The sequence below is a fragment of the Nicotiana tabacum genome, chromosome 8, assembly GCF_000715075.1.
Source record: "Nicotiana tabacum cultivar K326 chromosome 8, ASM71507v2, whole genome shotgun sequence".
NCBI classification, from domain to species: Eukaryota; Viridiplantae; Streptophyta; class Magnoliopsida; order Solanales; family Solanaceae; genus Nicotiana; species Nicotiana tabacum.
The window spans coordinates 122,958,798-122,968,712 of NC_134087.1; the positions used below are offsets into that span (position 1 = coordinate 122,958,798).

A 9,915-nucleotide genomic window follows, 5' to 3' on the forward strand; every position below is an offset into this window, starting at 1 on the left:
TGCCTAATCTTGTAGGGGAGAATATTCCTTAGGATTCACCCTTAATTGTCTAATCGTAATATGGTAAAACCGACGTGCATGCGAGGTGACAAGCGTATTCACGGGTGCTATGTATGATTTATGATCGGATTAGTCTTTAAGCTTCTATTATGCCTTATTGCGATCATGTGTGCTATGATACAAGTTTAATCATTTGTGTGACTACCTAAAGTAATTTTAGGACTAATATCCCCTATTAACCAAGGTGGACTATTGTGAAATTGTTGCTATAATTGATTTAGCCGTAGTCATACTTCATATCTGGAGCACATATCCAAAATTTATTATTAGTATGTCCTTGTGCACTTTATTGATGAATTGTGAGCATGTGTCTCTTTATGATGAATTGGTATCTTGGAATGTTGTGTCTTGGGCACATATGGACATATTAAGCGGGACTGATTTGGTATTGGCACGAGGTCTTTTCTTTTCCATGGGAATATTGTGGTATTGATGATGTTATGGAACGAGGTCTTTGCCGTGCAGTTATGATGATATTGTTATTGTTGTGGCACGAGGTCTTTGCCATGCAGCGTGTGAATTTGAATTCACCCCCTAGGGTCGCCCTTTCATATTTCTCTCTTAATGGAGTATATGCGAATTTGTGGTGATTGACTAATGTTGGGTGATTCTGATATAGAACCCGAGGATTGTGAGGTTTTGAGCATAAAGGAGGAAGCTTTGACAATGCAAAATTTAAATTCCTAGCTAACAATGACTAATTAATTTTGAGTTGTGGCGCTTTGTTAATTTGAGTTTTATAAATTATTTACTGTTGGTTATGGTTAGAGTAACTGAATAGATGGAGAACTCTCTTAATTTGATGGCTTTGTATATTTATCTGGCATAAGTTCCTTCAGAGATATTGGTTGTGCAAATACTACTTGTGGCTGTTTCGTAACACTAATCTTGAAAATCACACACGTATACGAGGAACATAAACAACATGAAATAGTTGTGATGCTTCTGTTCGTTATATTTAATTGTTACTTTATGAGTATCTCTTGTTATCTAGTGAAACAATATAATCACAAGGTCTTACGTGTAGGATGTATATGGAGTACCGACGCTTGCGAAAAACATATTAATGGATCATTGACAATCAAAAAAGATTCTCACTCGATGAACGAAGTTTATGATAAAAATATCAAACACCATAAAATAGATAATTGTGTAGCAATGACTCGTAAAGAAGAAAAGTTGCTACAACGATACCTCAGATAACGATAGACAACTACCAATCGCCTTCTTGCATTTGCAAATTATGTCAATCCAATTGGAACAATATTTCAAATATATGATGATCCTACTATTGGAGTTTCTTGTTCTATTTTAGAAACAGGTTAAGCCATCAAATCTACTATTTCTTTTATTGCTTTGTAGGATATACATACAAAATGATTGTACATGTGGCATCTCTATGTATATGATCATTAATTCTGACCATGCCGCGACTAAGAAAGGAGCTTTTCTTCGTTAGATGTCACTGACAGGGAGAAAGATGTTTATTAGTAACAATTTCTTTCAGTTTAAATATCAAGAATGTTATCACAGCCTCAACTGAAGAGGAAAGAATTTATTTGATTTTAGCCTATTACCTTAAATGTTGAATGCATAAATCTCTAATTTTATGATTGACCCTCTATTCATGCTCAAGTTATATTGCATTTAGCAGGCAAAGATCTTCATGCTTACCTCTATATCTTCCATGCGATTCACAAATAAGTTCATCATCTTCAGTAATATGTTTTATCCTAGGACTACAATTTACCAATTAAAGTTAAGAAGCTGTCAGATTTCTCATGTATAAGTTACTGATTCTTTCTGAATTGAATATTGTAGCATCTCAAAGTAGTGATAGAAACACTGATATTGATAATCTCTGTTTGGTCATATCAATCTTCTCATTTTAATTGTTAAAGATACGTATTCTGATGATCTATATAGGTCCAATTTCAGATATAATTATTCTGCGATGCAGCTGGGGAAGTTGCTCAAGGTGAACATGCCAACTCGAAAAATGACGAGGATGAAAAGGATAACAATGAGGAAGATAAAGACAATGAGGATCATAAATGAACCATCTATTGTGTACAGGGTATAATTCATGATTCATTTTTATTTGCTAAATTTACAATCTCTCTCTTGTGAATATTTGTCGTACCTAATTTATCTTTATGGCAGACTACAATATGCTGGAGTTTATCATCCAGCTTTCTAGCAGCAAAAAGAAAATTTTCACCCTTATGATAAGTAGACAAACGTTCAAGAGAACATGGAATATCATCTATCAGACTCACTACAGTCATTAATGGAGGCTATGGAAGCTTAGTCCTCCCACTTGGCTTCTAGGACATCACCAATGACTTCCGTTAGTGCTGTTGTCGTACCTGCATTCTGCAAATCCGAAATAGTTAACAAGTCAAAACAGTTTGAAAACTAGATTCAATAAAAATAAGATGCAAAACCTGTAGTATTTCTCAACTCCATACACTATTATCTTTTCACTACTAAAGCTTTTCGTTTATTTTATTTTTTCGTGTATGGTTAACCTACATCTACTTCACCGCCAACTTCCCTCTCCGGAAGTCAATAGTGGCCCTTACCCACTTTGCTCTTTTAGTAACTCGAACTCCGATATCGAGGTCTTCACTTGTGAAGAGTGCTTTCCACTTGAGCTACCTCATCTTGTCAATTGTTACAGCAAACATACTGATAGGAGAAGGCATCACATGTCCCATAAGCTTCGTCTGGCACGTAAAAGAGACCATGCTATCGGTCCTTAATTTCTTTGAAGGTAGAGTTCAAATGTGATTGGGTCTTGAAAAGCAGACTGCAATAGTGAAGACAATATCCGCTTCCTTGAATATGTGGTGCAACAGAAAAAGCACCAAATTTGCAAGAATATTAATGTTGTTATAAAATAAAAGCAATGCAGTAAAAAGTAAATAAGAAGAGATAGAAAGAAGGAAGAAGTCTTTTCTTCTTTCACTTTGGTGTATCTTTCCATTGCAATTAAATAGCCTTTTATAGGCATAAAAAGTAAAGATGATGGACATAAAGTAGGAGATTTAATCTTTAAGCTATTCACAACATGGGCATCCAATGTAGCATCCAATGTACAAACTATGTTATTCACAACATGAACATCCAATGTAGCATCCAATGTACAAACTATTTATAACACTCCCCTTGGATGTCCATGTAAGATAATGTGCCTCATTAAGAACTTACAAAAAAAATATTGGGATGTACATAGTTATTTATTATATGCATTGCTTGCTGCCTCATTCAAAACCTTACCAGGAAAACCCAGTGGGACAAAACCTTGGTTAAGGAAAAGAGTGCAACGTATAGTTACTCCCCCTGAAAAATCACTTAATGTCTCGAACACGACACATTCCAATCTTATATATCAGCTTTTCAAATATTGAGGTTGGTAATGCCTTAGTGAACATATCAGCCAAATTTTCACTTGAACGAACTTGTTGTACATCTATTACACCATTCTTCTGAAGATCATGAGTGAAAAAGAATTTCAGTGAAATGTGTTTTGTTCTATCTCCTTTGATATATCCTCCTTTCAATTGAGCTATGCATGCAGCATTGTCTTCATACAATATTGTTGGAATATTCTCTTTCGAAGAAAGACCACATGTTTGCTGAATGTGTTGAGTTATCGATCTCAACCAAACGCATTCTCGACTTGCTTCGTGAATGGCTATTATCTCTGCATGATTTGAAGAAGTAGCAACCATAGTTTGTTTTGTCGAACGCTATGATATGGTTGTACCTCCACTTGTAAATAAATAGCCTATCTGAGATCGACCTTTGTGTGGATCAAGCAAATATCCTGCATCTGCATAACCAATCAATGATGGCTTGGATTCATTTGAATAAAATAAACCTATATCAATGGTCCCTTGGAGGTATCTGAATATATGTTTAATACCATTCCAGTGTCTTTGTGTTGACGAAGAACTAAATCTTGCCAATAAGCTTACTGAGAAAGCTATATCTGGTCAGAAATTATTGGAAAGATACATTAATGCTCCAATTGCACTAAGATATGGTACTTCGGCACCAAGAAGCTCTTCATCATTTTCATGAGGTCGAAATGAATCTTTCTTTATATCAAGTGATCTCACAACCATCGGGGTACTCAATGGATGTGCTTTATCCATATAGAATCGCTTTAAAATCTTTTCGGTGTATGTTGATTGATGGACAAATATTCCATCTTTCATATACTCAATTTGTAGACCAAGACAAAATTTTGTCTTTCCAAGATCTTTCATTTCAAATTCTTTCTTCAAACAGTCTACTGTTTTTGGAAGCTCCCCAGGAGTTCCAATGATATTTAAATCATCAACATACACGGCGATTATAACAAATTCAGATCCGGACCTTTTTATAAAGACACAAGGACAAATTGGATCATTCTTGTACCCTTCTTTCAACAGGTATTCACTCGGGCGATTGTACTATATACGACCTGATTGTTTCAATCTGTATAAAGATTTCTGAAACTTTATTGAACAAGTTTCTCGAAAAATTTTATATGCATCTCGTACTTTAAATTCCTCAGGTACTTTCACAAAAATTTCGTTGTCTAATGATCCATACAAATTGGTTGTAACAACATCCATTAGATGCATATCAAGTTTTTCTTGTACTGCCATATTTATGAGATATCTGAAGGTGATAGCATCCACTACAGGAGAATATGTCTCCATATAATCAATTCCAGGCCTTTGGGAAAACCCTTGTGCCACAAGTCGCGCTTTATATCTAACGACTTCATTTTTATCATTTCGTTTTCACACAAAAACCCATTTATACCCTACTGGCTTTATGCCTTCAGGTGTTCGAACTATGGGTCCAAAGACTTCACGTTTTCCAAGTGAAGTTAACTCTGCCTGGATAGCGTCTTTCCATTTTGGCCAATCATTTCTCTGTCTACATTCATTGACAGATTTTGGTTCAAGATACTCATCTTGTTGCATTATTTCAACAGCAACATTATAAGCAAAAATGTTATCGATAAAAATATTATTTCGGTTCCATCTTTTCCCGGTTGAGACGTAACTTATTGATATCTCGTCATTCTCATTATTTTTAAGTACCTGGACCTCCCCTAAGGTCTTATCATTTGTTACGTCTTGGGGCTCTTCTTGAGCCACTACCTCTGTGTTATGTTCACTTTGATCACTTGCTCCTTTTCTTCTTCGAGAATTTTTATCTTTAGAACCGATTGGTCTACCACGTTTCAAGCATGGCTTAGACTCATTTGCTTTAATTAATTGTCCGGCCGGAATATCAACTCGAATTGGAGCATTAGCAGCTGAAATATGTGACTTAGTCACCCTTGGTAGGTCAGTGAAAGCATCTGGCAATTGATTTGCAATATTTTGCAAATGAATAATCTTTTGAACCTCTTGTTCACATTGATTTGTTCGAGATTCTAAATGAGACAGTGATAATGCATTCCAATCTATCTTCTTTTTTAGCTGCTTATTTTCTCCCCCTAATGTTGGATATACTGATTCATCAAAATGGCAATCAGAAAATCTTGCCGTAAATAAATCTCCAGTCATCGACTCTAGATATTTTATAATAGAAGGAGATTCATATCCAACATATATCCCCAACCTTCTTTGAGGACCCATCTTTGTGCGTTGTGGTGGAGCAATTGGAACATATATCGCACAACCAAAGATCCTAAGATGGGAAATATTTGGCTTCTGACCAAAAGCCAATTGCAATGGAGAGACTTTATGATAACTTGTGGGCCTTATCCGCACAAGTGCTGCTGCGTGCAAAATAGCATGACCCCATACTGAAATGAGAAGTTTTGTTCTCATAAGCATTGGTCTAGCGATTAATTGGTGGCGTTTGATCAATGATTCTGCTAGACCATTTTGTGTATGAACATGAACAACCGGATGCTCAATTGTTATCCCAGTTGAAATACAATAATCATTAAAGGCTTGGGATGTAAACTCACCAGCATTATCAAGACGAATTGTCTTAATTGCATAATCTGGAAATTGTGCTCTTAGCTTTATTATTTGAGCCAACAATCTTGCAAATGTCATATTGCGAGTTGATAGTAAGCACATATGTGACCATCTTATAGATGCATCTACCAAAACCATATAATATTTGAATGGTCCATATGGAGGGTGAATGGGCCCACATATATCACCCTGTATACATTCCAGAAATGCAGGGGATTCCATCCTAACTTTAATAGTTGATGGTTTAATAATTAATTTTCCTTGAGAACACGCAGCACAAGAGAATTCCTTAAATTGAAGAATCTTCTGATTCTTCATTGCATGTCCATGTGAATTCTCAATTATTTTACGCATCATATTAGAACCAGAATGGCCCAACCGATCATGCCAAATAATAAAATTATCTTGATTAGTAAACTTCTCGTTTACTACGGCATGTGTTTCAATCCTGCTAATACTTGTGTAATATAAGCCGGAGGAAAGAGCTGGTAACATTTCAAGCACATATTTCTTACCGGACATTATTGTAGTAATATAAAGATATTCAATCTTTTCATCATTTGTAGTCTCAATATGATAGCCATTTTGTCGAATATCTTTAAAACTTAATAAGTTTCTTTAAGATTTACTATAATATAGTGCTTCATCAATAGCCAAATTTGTTCCTCCTGGTAGTAATAAATTGGCTCTTCCAGAACCTTCAATTAATCTTGTACTACCGGATATTGTATTAACATTCGCTTCTTTCATTACCAAACAAGAGAAATATCTCTTATCTTTTAAAATAGTGTGTGTTATAGCACTATCCAGAAGACATATATCATCTTTATTAATCTTGAGTCCAACTGAAGACTGGGAAATTTTCATATTCTTCATAAAAAAACAAAAAATACATCATAAGAAATATGAAAGACAAACAAAAAAATATATTAAGAAATACATTAGGAATATAGAAACTAGCAACACATGATGCATTAGGAAAATACACTCAAGAAAAATAAACTAGTTGCAAACATAAAAATAACAACTTTTATAGCTTCATTCCCCAGTAAGATGATTAGTTCTTCAGTCAATATCCTCAAAGAAGTATCCAACTTCTAAATGAGTAATATTTGTTAGACCTCCAAAATCATCATCTTTATTTGCAAGATGTGCCTTAGAATCATATTTGTTTGAGGGACCTGCTTCATCATCATTATTTTGAAAGTTCAAGTATGCCTCCACATTATTTTCTTTTTTTCGGAGGGAGGCTTGATAAAGTTTGACAAAATGATCTGGCGTACGACAAATGCGTGCCTAATGACCATTCATACCACATCGGTGACACATACTAGTTTTACCTTTTGAATGATTAATTTAAGAACCCTTATTGTTCTCCAATTTATTTCCATCATAATGATGATAATTGTTTCGTCCCCTGCCACGTCTACGTTTACGACCATGTCCACGACCACGGTAATTATTTTGTTTTCTTTCAAACTTATCATATGTTGCTACAGCATTCACTTCCAGAAATGGAGCTGACCCAGTGGGACGGGCTTTATGATTTTTCATTAATAGAGTATTATTCTGCTCTGCCACAAGTAGGCATGTGATTAACTCAGAATATTTCTTAAAACCTTTTTCATGGTATTGTTGTTGTAGCACCACATTTGAAGTGTGAAAAGTGAAAAATATTTTTTCCAATAAGTCCTCATCTGTGATAGTGTCTCCACATAATTTTAATAGAGAACTTACTTTAAAGATAGCAGAATTATACTCACTTACGGTTTTAAAGTCTGGCAGCCTTAAATGTATCCCCTCATACCGAGCTTTCGGTAATATCGTAAGTTTTAGGTAGTCATACCGATCCTTCAAATTAATCCATAATTTAAGTGGATCTTTTACGGTTAAATATTCAGTTTTTAACCCTTCATGTAAATGATGACGAAGGAAAATCATGGCCTTCGCTTTATCCTGATTTGATGCTTCATTTCCTTGTACAATAGTATTTCCAAGACCTTTAGCGTCAAGGTGAATTTCAGCATCAAGGACCCATGATAAATAGTTTCTCCCGGTGATGTCAAGTGCCATAAATTCAAGTTTTGATAAATTTGACATAGTGAAAACTATCATAAAAAATGAATAAGTTAGAGAAATAATTATAATAATAAACAATTAATGAAAAAAAAACGATTAAGGTGAAAGAAATAAAAATAGAGTTATATCATTTTAACAATCTACTATTTCATTTTATTCTTGCCATAAAATAGAAATTACATACTTGTTTCATTTCACTTTATATAATTGATATATATATATGTTAATAGAATTGAACGTGACTAACATTATTTATATGTTCCAATAAATATAAAGTAATTAAACTATAAAATTATTACTTCTCAATTCATTTCTCACAGTTCTTCAAAATGCCTTAAAGATATGTTTTAATCCAGAAAGTCCATGAATATGATAAGTATGTCATTAGTGCATAGCTAGTTTGATGACTTTGAGGTCCTCTAAGAGTTGAGCATGGAAGAAAATAGTTATTTTATCACTACAATGTACTTAAACTATTTAAGATGCCCAAGAGCACAAGTAATCTGCAAACAATGAGCATATGATATGTACTGCCATAAATAAAATGATTATAATGATACATACCTTAATAAAATATGGCTCAACTTAGCGGGAGTTAAGAATAAAATTAGAGCTTCGTGTTGATAACGTGTTATAAATAAAAGCAATGCAGTAAAATGTAAATATGAAGAGATAGAAAGAAGGAAGAAGTCTTTTCTTCTTTCACTTTGGTGTATCTTTCCGTTGCAATTACATAGCCTTTTATAGGCATAAAAAGTAAAGATGATGGACGTAAAGTAGGAGATTTAATCTTTAAGCTATTCACAACATGGGCATCCAATGTAGCATCCAATGTACAAACTATGTTATTCACAACATGAGCATCCAATGTAGCATCCAATGTACAAACTATTTATAACAAATGTCAAGTTGTGTGATCAACTAATTTGAAGTTCTATGACTAGACCTGTAAATTTAGACATTTAGCTCTCTAGTAAAGGAATCAAGGACATGTAGTACCACTTGGAATCACAAATTAAGAATAAGCGGTTGGCTATTATTGTAGGGGTGGCAATTTGAGCCCAAATCCATTTGATCGGTCCAACCCGTCCAAGGTTGGGCTAGCCATTGACCCGCCCATTTGTTGAACTCAACCCATCTTAACCCAACCCATTTCAGCCTATCTAAAATTGATCCATAAGTAACTTGCCTAAAATATCATTAAGATAATAATTTTTTTGTTTGGTATATTATATATGACCATAACAAAAGAAACAAAAAAGTCTAAAAATCATACAATAGTACATAAGAAAATAATACACTTTAATTCAAGTTGATAAGAGTTGGGCGGGTTGGACTATGACCCAAATTTTAGTCCAACTTGACCCAGCCCATCATAGCCCTTGCTACTTTTGGGCGGGTCAATTGACCTGCCCATTTATTGGGGAGAAATTCAAAAATAGCCAGATTTATAAGTGGTCATTCAAAAATAGCCACAGTTTCAAAAGTAATTAAAATTTAGCCACTTTTTATGTAAAGATAAATCTGAACGAAAACACTATTCAAAATCCGGGAAAATACTCCAGCATAATATACTGGAGTTCCAGTCTAATATACTAGAGTTCGAGTATAATATACCGGTCTAGCATAATATACTGGAGTTTGGAGCACCGGTGCTCCAGTCTCCAGTATATTATACTAGAGCCAGCAAAGTATACCGGTCCAGCATAATATACTGGAAGTTCATACACAGATGCATCGAACTCTAGTATATTATGCTGGACCGATCTCTGTTGCA

At 34.5% G+C, this 9,915-nt stretch overlaps 1 long non-coding RNA gene across 1 annotated transcript; it reads left to right on the forward strand.

Annotated features, from left to right (window-relative positions):
* The first annotated feature begins 1,167 nt into the window (after nt 1-1,167).
* Nucleotides 1,168-3,236, forward strand: LOC142163614 (uncharacterized). The gene is made up of 3 exons (XR_012694560.1): nt 1,168-1,381; nt 1,999-2,137; nt 2,224-3,236. It is a non-coding gene; the product is annotated as an uncharacterized LOC142163614 (long non-coding RNA).
* Nucleotides 3,237-9,915: the final 6,679 nt, after the last annotated feature.